Genomic DNA, 12,026 nt, shown 5'->3' with positions numbered 1-12,026 from the left:
CCTTCCTTCCTTCCTTCCTTCCTTCCTTCCTCCCTTCTGTTCTTCCTTCCTTCCTTCTTTCCTTCCTTCCTTCTGTCCTCCACCCGCCTTTCTTTCTTTCTTTCTTTCTTTCTTTCTTTCTTTCTTTCTTTCTTTCTTTCTTTCTTTCTTTCTTCCTTTCTTCCTTTCTTTCTTTCTTTCTTTCTTTCTTTCTTTCTTTCTTTCTTTCTTTCTTTCTTTCTTTCTTTCTTTCTTTCTTTCTTTCTTGTCCTGGGGCTTACTCAGAGCCTGAGCATTGTCCCTGAAGTTCTTTGGCTTAAGGCTAGCAACCTACCCCTTGAGCCATAGCACCATTTCTGGCTTTTTCTGTGTATGTAGTACTAAACTCAGGGCTTCATGCATGCTAGGCAAGCACTCTACAAATAGGCCACATTCCCAGTCCAACATTATTATTTCTATGAATCATATATATATATATATTTATATGTATATATGCATATATGATTTGATCTCAGGGCCCTGGGAGCTGTCCTGAGCACTTCTGTTCAAAGCTAGTGCTCTATCACTTTGCACCACATTGCCACTTCTAGCTTTCTGATTGTTAATTAGAGACAGATTCTCATGGGCTTTCCTATCTGGGCAGGCTTTGAACTACCATCCTCAGATCTCATCCTCTTGTGTAGCTAGGATTACAGGAATGAGCCACCAGCATCAGGCTCATATATTTTTATTGAGTTTGTATTGCTGAGACAAATTTGTAAACATTCATTCAAAACATTTTGGCAGTAGCTATAAAGGAATGGAGTCAAGTTGTTCACATCATCTTGGAGATGAGAAAGCTGAAGCTCAGGGAAATTTAAATAATCATCCTAGAGAAAGGTGGAGGGTGACCTCAGGCCTTCTCAGAAAGTCTGGCATAGGTTAATTAGCAAGGCTGGTGATTGAGACCCAGGGTAAGAGCCATTTGAGAACAGGAGCTTCCCTGATGAAAGATGCTGTGGTGTGATGTGTAGAACTCCAGATTTGCAGACAATCTGACATCCTGTGGGTGTGTGAGTGTGTGGGTGGTACTAGAAGGTGAAGGAATCATAGAGAGGTGACCTAGAAGAGATGAGACAATGTGGGTGGCTTCTGTAGCACAGATGTGTCACCTTTGCCCTGCCTGAAGACTGACAATTCTTGTGTGAGTGCCTGTGAAGAGTCCCCATGTGGGTAGCCGACATGAGGTTAGTGACATAGCTAGAGTACTCATCTGAGGTGTTCTGAGTCCCACAGTTTGTGTCCTTACATAGAGCACTGGTTTTCAGCAGTTTTGTAACTTCACCTTGAGTTCCTGTGATCACTTACGTTGCTGTGTGGGTGGACCCACAGTCCCCACTCCTTCCTTAGGAAAAATAACTCAGCAAATAGCTTCTGTTAATTAGTGGGTTAGGAGTGCGACTTGATATTTGAAGAGCCTCATAATATAAAAACTTGAGGCTAGCAGGGCGTTGTGGTTCACATCTGTAATCCTAGCTACTCAGGAGACGAAGATCTGAGGATCAAGGCTCAACGCCAGCCTGGGCACAAAGAACCTGAGATTCTTATCTCCAATTAACCTCTAGAAAATGGGAAGTAGGGCTTGGTTCAATCGTAGAAAGGTAACCTTGAGTTGAAGAGCTCAGGGACAGTGCCAGGCTGAGTTGGAGCCCCATGACCTTCTGTCCCTCCAAAAACAAACAAACAAACAAACAAACAAACTTGAGGCTACTAAAAGTTGAAAGGTACTTAGATCAGATAGCCTATTTTATGGATGGAGCATTGGAAACCAGAGGACAATATTAGGTTTAAAAATTCATAATCCATTGATTCAACAAACATCTGTGGAATAAACATTCTAAAGAAGGATCCATGTTTGAGGATCTCAGTCTAAGGGAAAGAGACAGGCATAAACAAGAAGTTACAATGTCAGTAGGTAAGCCAATGGTCATTTGAGAGGGTCATAGATGAGAGATGACATTGGAGCCAAATCAGAGAAATAGACAATTTTGGCAGAGAAATACACAACTGTAAGAGGGAGTGACTTGTTCAAAAACTATGAGGTAAGAAGAGAGAAATGTAACACAGGACTCTGAGGGCTGGCTGGAATCTAGGTCACATCTTTGTGTATGACTTTATGGGGTGGGGTCAACAGACAAAACCAAAAGGTAGGAAAGTTCTGGACCTTGGATTTAAGCAGAGGGGGTAATCAAAGGGTGGGTGAAAACAAATCATGTGGTAACAGAATGTGAAATGAATTTCCAATGCATTATTCCATGTAGTTGGACTGAAGAGAGACTGGAGATAGGGAGACTAATTCACAGGGATGATAATGAAGGCTTAGCCAGAGCCAAAAAAGAAAACAAATAAATAAGGGAGAAAGAAGCAAGCAAGAATATAAACAAATAAATAACAGAAACAAGAAATTCAGAAACTGGACTTCATATGGATATGGCAACGATCCAGAATATGATTGGTGAATGGACTCAGCTGACTCTGGGTGATTGGCTGGATCATGGGACAGCGAGCCAGCCAGAAGAGGAGCTCGGTGATATTGGACAGGGTGGGCTGCATTGTGTTTAGGTGTGAACTTGCTGCTTTCACAATGCTCAGGGATATCAAGTTCTCTGTGGGCTGCGTTCATAATCTGGAGCCTAGATGGCTGTCAGAATTAGGGCCAGAATTGGATGACAAAGGATTTTTTTTTTAAATTATAGGTTAGTCCATCTGAAGTGGTATTCAAGTATCTAAATTCGCAGCTGAAAGGTTCCAGAGGACAGAGTATGCCCAGCATGTGCCCTGAAGGGCCTCTGTAGTCAATGAGTTCAGTTTGATGAGAGGTGAAAGGAAGCAAGAAAGGAACTCAGGCTGTTGTTTGTTGGTACTATGTCAGAGCCAGGAACTGAGGAGAGCCTATCTCTTCATCTTGGACACATCTTCCATCAGATGCAATGTTCACTCATTTCCTCTTAGCCCCCACCTTCTTTCCACCACCACCACCTTCTTGCTTTAGTCACGAGAATCCAATTGTCCTTTGAGCCTATTCCTGTCATCTTTGCCTCCTTCAACTTGGGCAGAGTTTACTGGGCATAAGCATTGTTATCTGTTGGCCAGATGGGAACAAGGGGCAGGATCCTGGACTCAGGGTTTTAATCCTGTCACCACTGTTGCGTTTCTAAGAAGTGGGGAGAGCAAAAGAGTGAGACTGGCCAGTTTCTGTTACCTTCAGACAGGATGAGAAGGAAAAGAGTGATGGGAACTGAGCCTTTCCAGTGTGCCCACAAAATGCCATACTCATCAACATTCACTCCTTTTCACCAATAGTCTTGGGTTGTGATCAGTTCCTCAGATGAGAAAGAGGAGGCTCAGTGAAGCCAAGTCATATACTTCAAAGTCACACTGTCGAGGTATCTGAAGGAATTCAAAGCTCACACTATTTCTACCTCGAACTTTGCCTCTTTACATCCCCTCTAGTTGAGCATGGAATTTGAGCCAGCTCATGATTGACTGCCCACTGTGTGGAAGTTTCACAGAGGACTCATGCTCTAGAGAAGCTCAGCATCTCTTAATGGAAGCTCTTGATCCTTTGATTTACATCCCAAGCATTATCTCAACACTACTTATTTACAAAAACAGAGCCCACGGGGGGTTATGGAGACTTTCAGCTCAGGCCTACCCTACCACTGAGGACAAAGATTTCCAGGAAGATAGCTCAGTTCTTTTAGAAAGACCTTGAAGGGGTAAGGCTTTTGGTAGATAAACAATCTGGGGCATAACATCTAACTAAGGTTGTAGGACTGAACGCACATAGAGGTGGAGAGCACAGGAAACAGAAGGTATGCCAGGTACATATGGAGAGCAGGATGGGTTTGTAGATGATGATGAGTAGCTGCTTGCTAATAAAAACAGGCTTTTACAATCCTATTAACAAGAGGCAGACTGCTAAGTCCTGAATGCTCGCTTGTATTTATCTGTTGGCTGTTGAGATATTTATTACATGCTTCCTCATTTCTAGGTTCTAGGCCAAGTATTAACTAGGGTGCTAGCTTTTAAGTCTATGACTTAAAAATCACAAGCAGTCCCCAACTTTAAGGAAAATAGTGATATAGCTAAATGGGTCATAGGGTAATGGATGCCCACAAACTTGGCTAGTGTCATAAAGAAAAGGGAGATAATAAGAAACACCAGAGAATACGGGGTACTGTTTCTTTTCTTTTCTCTTTTCTTTCTTTCTTTCTTCTTTTCTTTGTAGAGTGGTAAGAATGGACTAAAGAAATAGCATTTAGCATGAATCTGGAAACATGAACAAGAAGAGGTGTATATGTGTGTGTGTGTGTGTGTGTGTGTGTGTGTGTGTGTATACGTGCTTGTGTGCATGTGCATATATGCATGGCCCTGTACCTTTCACATTGCTCCTCTGATCCTAAGTAGAAATGATAACATATAAATTGTCTATAGACACTCACTCAAAAGCTAACAATTGAGCCTGGTGTCATTGGCTCACTCCTGTAATCCTCACTGTTTAAGAGACTGAGATATGAGGATTGTGGTTGGAAGCCAGCCTAACAAGGAAAGTCCATGCAACTCTTACTTCCCATTAATCACCAAAAGACTGGAAGTTGTGGTTCAAGTGGTAGAGTGCTACCTTTGAACAAAAAGGCCCAGGTCCTGAGTTTTAGCCCCAGGACCAGTGCACACACACACACACACACACACACACACACACACACACACAAATGCATTGTGCCAGGGCTGTATATCCTCCCCTTTCAGTAGACAGGTGTGGATTCTAGACCACATATCCAGAAATGAAGAGGTAGGCTTTGTAACATGTAGAGACTGACTCCACTGTGCTCCTTGGAACACTCTTGAAAAGAGGAAATTGCCTTCATTTGTCTTAGTTTCTAGGCACCCTTTTCTTCCTAGAGTTACAAAAGGCCTTTTGTTGGGAGCAAAAGCACATCACACACAAGGATTAGTATCTGAGCTGGAACGAGAATTCAGATTTCTGCAGCACTGGACTGCCACTTTCTGAAAGCCAAAGTCCTGGCAGAGTTTTCTCTTTTGTTGTATAAAAGCCTAAGAATGCTGAGACTTTGCCACCTTCAGAGACAAATGAGAAAATATTTCTGTGTTACTCAATGAGTTTCCATCTCAGTAATTGACCACGACAGTTCTCAGAGTGTCAGTGTGCTTTAGGAACTGGAGTATAGCCTTTCTTTTTCTTTTAAGCACTTGGTTTTAGTGTATGTTGTCTGTAGGACCTTGGATGTGGCTACTTCCTCAGTTTGTACTTTCTCCATCCCTCAGAGTAGTTGGCCTACAATTACTGATTCTTTGCAGCCCTAATGTGCTATATGTCTCCAACTTCAAATCCCCATAGGAACTCTGGCATTGGGATGTGTTTCATCCTTTCCCAATGTTTGTTGTTTGGAATTCTCTCTGTGTCTCTGTGTCTCTGTGTCTCTGTCTCTCTCTGTCTCTCTGTCTCTGTTTCTATCTCTGTCTCTCTGTCTGTCTCGTCTTTCTATCTTTATGTCTCTGTCTCTCTGTCTCTGTCTCTGTCTCTCTCTCTGTCCCTCCCTCCTTCCATCCCTCCCTCCCTGATGTCCTGTCACCTAAGTTTAAGCTGTAAGTGAGGTTTCCCAACAACACTGTCAGCACTAGCATTTCATGGATGACTTTTACGCAGTCTCAGAGTTCTTAATTAGGAGGGCTCAGTGGGTCTGAATTGAGGCCAAGTGAAGTTTGATTTATATTGCAAGCAGTACCATGTTCAGCCAAGATAGGCCAAATGGAAGGTGACAGATGCATCCTAGTATTTCTTTTCTATATCCTCACAATGATGCATGCATAGTATATACCTATTTGATTCTTGCACATTCTGATTTCTATACATTTAATGTCCAATATATATTGATATTTACGTTTGGCCCAAACCAGGGAATAGAAGTAAGCAAAAACCTTCATTTTTTATTTTAAACAGGAGTCTATTATTAAAGAGCTTTCTGATCTCTCCCATACTGAGGATTTTTAGGAAAAAAAAGTACTTTTATCCTCCCAACTTAAATCATCATAACCCTTAAATCATATAATTTTCTTCACTATTCATGATGATTCTGTAAGTTTGTTAAGGTTGACAGAGGAAATAGATGCTCAGGAAGTCATCCAGCTAACAAGTTCTAGCATTAAAAGACAATGGCTATCTGATAAAAATCCAATATGGCACAATTGTCTAAGTCATATGTAGTACTAATGTAATCATACAGAAGAGAAACCATAGGCTATCCAGTCCTTGTGGGTTGTGATTTGGTCTAGCTGTGTGGTTGACCTGGACAGATGCCCATCACAAGATTGTGCTGCTTTCTGCTTGATTATGAGTGTTACCACTCTGGTGAGACTGTTCTACTCACAGCTTCACGTCTGTCATTCTCTGTCTCTTTGAAAACCCATTTCATGGTCCAGTAGAGCAGAGTTTCATCCACTGGCACTTTTGTCTTGGTAGCTTCAAAGTGCAATGCCCACCCCCTGGCGAGGTTTCAGGCAGTAATGCTTTAACAGTCTGGTGATTAAATGAGAAACAATAATAACACTGGAGTCAGGTTTGGTTTTGACACCCTGGTAACTCTCAACCCTCAAGCTGTGAGTAGAAAGGTAAAAAAGGAGAGATATATTTGGAATTCTTCTGTAGAATTCCTGCTTTGTTCTTCTACAGCTGGACAGAACAAGAAAACCCATTTGGCCATAGACCAAAATATTGCCCTATGATTGGAAAAATTTGTATTCCACAGACCCCTTTCAAGGGTCAATACTGATGGGCTAGAAATAAACTAGAATAATTTATTCTCAAATTATCTCAATGGAAAAAATCACCCCCACCCCAGTATCTGGTTTGGTTCACTATTTGGGCATCTGCTACTTGAGTTTTCTCCCAAGTATTAATTAAACAATCTTTCTGTCTCCAGCTCTCAGCATAACTCTAGGGTCTCCAGAAACAGTATCCTGACTATGTCTGTCCCCTTTCCAAGTCAGTCCTGGCATGAGGGCTCCACTCTTGACTTCCAGAGTTCAGCACCCTCAGATGCACCAATGAGAGCACATTGGTCCATGGTTCACTTCAGGACAATGCAAACTGAGCTATGCATTTACTGTAATTCTAATCAGATGATTCTATAATTGGAAGAACACCAGTGGCATTTTGTCTTTGGAGTCTTCTCCATTAAGTGACTGAACAAGGGCCAGGGGACCTTTGTTTGTCCCAAATGAAGATCCTGATAGAGACTTTGGGATCAGGGTATCATTTTGTTCCATTCCATATAGGATCAAGTTGTTTCTTCTCTCTTGGTAAGATTATGCAATGTGAATAGCAATCATTTCCCACATCCTCTTAATACAGTCTTACCAATTGCTATTCTAGCAATAAAAAACAAATGAAATAAAGTGTGTGTGTGTGTGTGTGTGTGTGTGTGTGTGTGTGCGCATGTATGTATTCAGGACAAGGTAGCTCTGTGTGTATGCTTTGTGACTGAAGATTATTTTATGTAAATACTTCCAATAATCATACATAAAAACCTAAGATAAGAAATGATAACTTGAATTTCTTAATCACTCTTGATTCTTCATTTAGATGCATACACACAAAACATTATGTTCAGATATACTCAGACAAATGTACTGAGTTTTGTGATAGGAACTTTGCCAAGTTTTGTGTGGCTTTTGGAAATATAAAAATGAATCAGACCTAGACCTAGAACTTGAAGAGCCATGATTTAGAGAGAAGGATAAATCATAATCATAAGAATCATAATCTAAGATAGGAAGTTCAGGGTCCATGGCATTGAGAGTTAGAAGAAGGAAAAATTATTCTTTGCTGAGAAAATCTGGGATTTTGAGCTAGACTTCAAAGAGCGGGAAGGATTTGGTCCTGGGACAAAAGAGAAAAGGCAAGAAAGGAAGTGTGAGGACCTGGAACTGGTGACTGTTGCTTTCATGGAATAGGTCTTTTCCTATTAAATTCCTTTGACTTTACTACAGATCCCCAGGAATCCTTTTAAAATATTGGAGCCTGACAAACTAAGTCTGGGTGGAGCCTGACATTCTGCATTTCTAATACCCCTTATGTGACTCTGAGATTCCCAGTTCAATGTTCCCTCTGGGCAACAGGGCATCACTGAGAGTTTAAAATAGTAGGAAGGAGTTTCTGCAATAGCCTAGCCTTTCATGTCAATTTAATGAAGCATTCTGAAGTTGGACACACAGGACATTTGGTACAGCAAGCAGTGTTCTTGTGATTATTTGCTTTGCAACATCCTTTCTTTACTTGTACTGAGCAAGTTAAGTGTCAGAAAGAATGAAAAGGCACTAAAGCCCTGGATTCTAGAAACTGGACAAAGTGCATGCATGCCATTACATCCATGCTGTTTGGTTTCAGCACTGGTGTCTCCTTTTGAACTGTTTAGTGGAGGGTGAAAAAGAACTGGCAAATTTGTAATATGGTTAGTGATTTAAATACTGAACCATGGTTTGGTCACTATACAACATTTCAATAAGATAGTAATGCTTGTACCATGGGATAAGAACTGGAATTAGAACTGAAAATGTAACTTTACAATCTTAGCTTCTCTGGCTCTCCCATGAGCTTCTTTATCAGCAATAATACCTCTCAGTTCATCAGAAAAGTCCAGTGAACTAATCATGGGCAGGAAAGTGCTTTGTAGAGAGAAAGCATCTTGCAGGTGTAATGGCTACCTCTTATTACTATGAATGGGAAGCTTTGTCTTTTCTCTCTTCCTGAGAAGTGCCAGCAGAAGGAGTTCATAATCATTGGGAAGAGCTTGTGGCAGCCTCATAACGTGGCAAGCTCCCGCTGTGGAGCTTGCTTTCTCTGCCAGGACAGGATGCACCTGTGGCCAGTGGGTAGATTACACAAACCCTTGTGTCTGGTTGTGTAGCTTCTTGTGATCTCTGGGGAAATGCTATCAGCAGCAATATTGCCCTGCATATCATCCCCTGGGAGTGACTTCAGGGGCGAGACTCTTCTGCCCTGAGCTGTTTCCTAAGTTATGCCCTATATTCTCCACTTCCCACTGAAGATTTTCCTTTTAGCCGTACTTTCTGACCAGGTCACAGGCAGGAAGAACTATTTAATAGCTAAAGGTAATTACAAGAGCCTCAGGGGTACTAAGGGCCAACAGAAAAGATGACACCAACAAACTGGTTTTTTGCAGGCAAATAGATGGCTTACAAAAAATACGTTTAGGGAGACAAAGAAAGACAATTCATGAATGCCAAACCTGAAAAGTCAATACCTGGAGCAGGTATTTTGGGAGATGAATCTATAGCAGTTTTATAATTAAGAAAATTGGATAACAGGCATTATTAAAATTAAACACTGAGGTCAAATTTGATTTCATTTTTCACATACAGACACAAAAGGATTTGACCAAAGGGGGCTTGCTCCAGCTATTTTAATTAATAGAAAACCTTAGGATAAATCCCAGGTCTTTACCTGTCTTGTTGTTTGAGCAATGCAATCGCTCCTCCCCCGCTTATTGCCTCCCCTGGCCTCAGTTTCTTGAAATAGAAAATCAGAGGGAAGGCTACTATTTCCTGATGATGTTGTCCCAGCTCAAATAGTTGATGGGATCTATGATCCCAGGCTACAATCTGAAACATCTTCCCATCCAGGCCATGATCCTGGGAATGGTACCCTCTCCCTTTATCCTTCCCAGGAAGAAACTGCAACAATGCTTAATCCCTGCTCCCAGACCCACTTTCAGAAAGGGAAATCAATAGATTGTTCAAGCGGTTGGACCACAGGCTAATGCTTAGGCCTATTTTGTCAACCAGGTGCAGTGGTGAGGGAAGTTGTATGAGTCATTGTCGGTCAGAAATGTAAATCTGACCCGAGGCTTCCTTTGCAGTGAAATTCGGGTCATTAATAATAGTGGCCATCTGTACAGCACATTGCAGTTACCAAACACTTTACATACTTTATTTGATTATCACAACTATTCAGAGATGTGTTATTGTTATACCTATTTTACAGATGAGGAAAATAGACTCTGGAAATATGGTAACATGTGCAAGGTGATAGAAAATTTGAATGGCAGACCTGAGACTTTAGTTATGAACTTTGTAATACATTCTATTTGTACCACATCTTCTTCTATCCATCAGGTATGCTTCAATATCTAGTCTGCCTGGACACTTAAACAAAAACAAGGAAGGCCAGACTCCTTATGGCATTCATTTATGCATAGGTCCATATTTGAAGAATGGATAATTGTAGCATTCATGTAGGTAATGCAATCATGGCACAATATTTGGAAACATACCTAAAGGGCAGGGAGGGCAGGAGTCTCTGTCTAAATCTGTCCACCTCTCTGTCTACCACCTTCTACCATTCTGCAGATGAAAGGTCAAATCTAATTCCCAAACCAGCGCATCCTCTGCCTGCATTTTTCAAGTTTGGTAAATATGTCTAGGTCTTTCCCTTTTATACGTGTGTTTAAATCGACCCTTCAATAGAGCAAAGCCATGTGGCTAGTTCTGACCAGCTGTGAAAGATGAGTGTGTCAATTTAAGGTAAAGTCATGCAATTACTCTCTCTTTCTCACTCTCATAACCATCAGCAAGGTGTAACTAGCAGTATCTCTCTACCCACCCACCATGTCCAAGCAAAAAAGAAATCTCTGTTATTGTTAGCCATAGAAATTTAGTGGTGAGTAAGAGGGGGAGAGTTATTCATAAAAATTCATATTCCCACTATCTCAACTTTCAAGAATTTTAAAATTTCCTTAGTTTAAAAGTTCCTTGGCTTTTTAAAGGAACAATGAATTGCAAAACAGACTCCTTTTGCAATTCATCCCTTTGCCCCCAGATCAATCCCATCCTACAAATGATATGTTTCTGTCCAATCTATTTTGGATACCTTTACTCCATAAGTATGTGTCCAGGACAGTATGTAGTACTATTCCATGTTTCCAAAATTGCCAAGACTGAGATACTACCAATTTATCCTGCAATGTCCCATTTTCTTTTAATATTACTTTTTTAGATATGCCAATTTGAGTACATTAATTTGCATTTATTCACTGTAGCATCATATCCTCTTATACGAACATGTCATAATTTATTAAGCATTTCCATATTAGTGACTCTGTGTGTGTGTGTGTGTGTGCTAGTACTAGGACTTAAACTCAGTTCTTGGGAGCTGTAGTTTACCTTATTTTTTGCTTAAGGCTGGCACTCTACCATTTGAGGAATAGTTCCACTAATGGCTTTTTGGGGGTTAGTTGGAAATAGAAGTCTTACTGTCTGCCATGTATTGGTGGCTCATGTCTGCGATCCTTGCTATTCAAGTGACTGAGTTCTGAGAACGGAGGTTTGAAGCCAGCTTGGGTAGGAAAATCAGTGACATTCTTATCTCCAATTAATCATCAAAAAGCCACATGTAGAACTGTGGCTTAAGTGATAGCCTTGAGCACAAAAGCTCAAGGACAGAGCCCAGGCCCTGAGTTCAAGCCACAGGATCTGAACATGTGCATATGCGGACACACACACATACACACACACACACACACATAACACACACACACCTTACTTTTCTGTCCAGGCTGTCTTCCAGTCTCAATCCTCAAATCTCAGTCTCCAAGTAGCTAGGATTACAGGTATGAGCCACATTCACTCAGCTATTTACTGAACTGTTAAATTTCATTTTTCCTCTCGGAGTCAATGATGCAGTGATCATTCTTATATAAAGCTCTTTGTATATTTATACAACAATTTCTCCTTGTTGTTTGGGCATAAAAATGCCTAGCTATAAGGCACATATAGCCTCAAGTTTCAAAACAAAACATTGCCAAATTTCCCTCCACAATGATGGTGTTTATTTTTAGCTCTGTCATCAGTTTGTATATGTTTTGGTATTGCATGATATTGTCAGACACTTCATATCATCACTCTAAAGCCATGAAATGGCTTTACTTGATTTTCAGATTTGCATTTCTTCCATTATTAGTGAGGTT

Source organism: Megascapheus bottae, chromosome 1 (assembly GCF_031878675.1).
Source record: "Megascapheus bottae isolate mThoBot1 chromosome 1, mThoBot2.hap1, whole genome shotgun sequence".
Lineage (NCBI taxonomy): Eukaryota > Metazoa > Chordata > Mammalia > Rodentia > Geomyidae > Megascapheus > Megascapheus bottae.
This window is presented reverse-complemented; position numbering follows the sequence as displayed.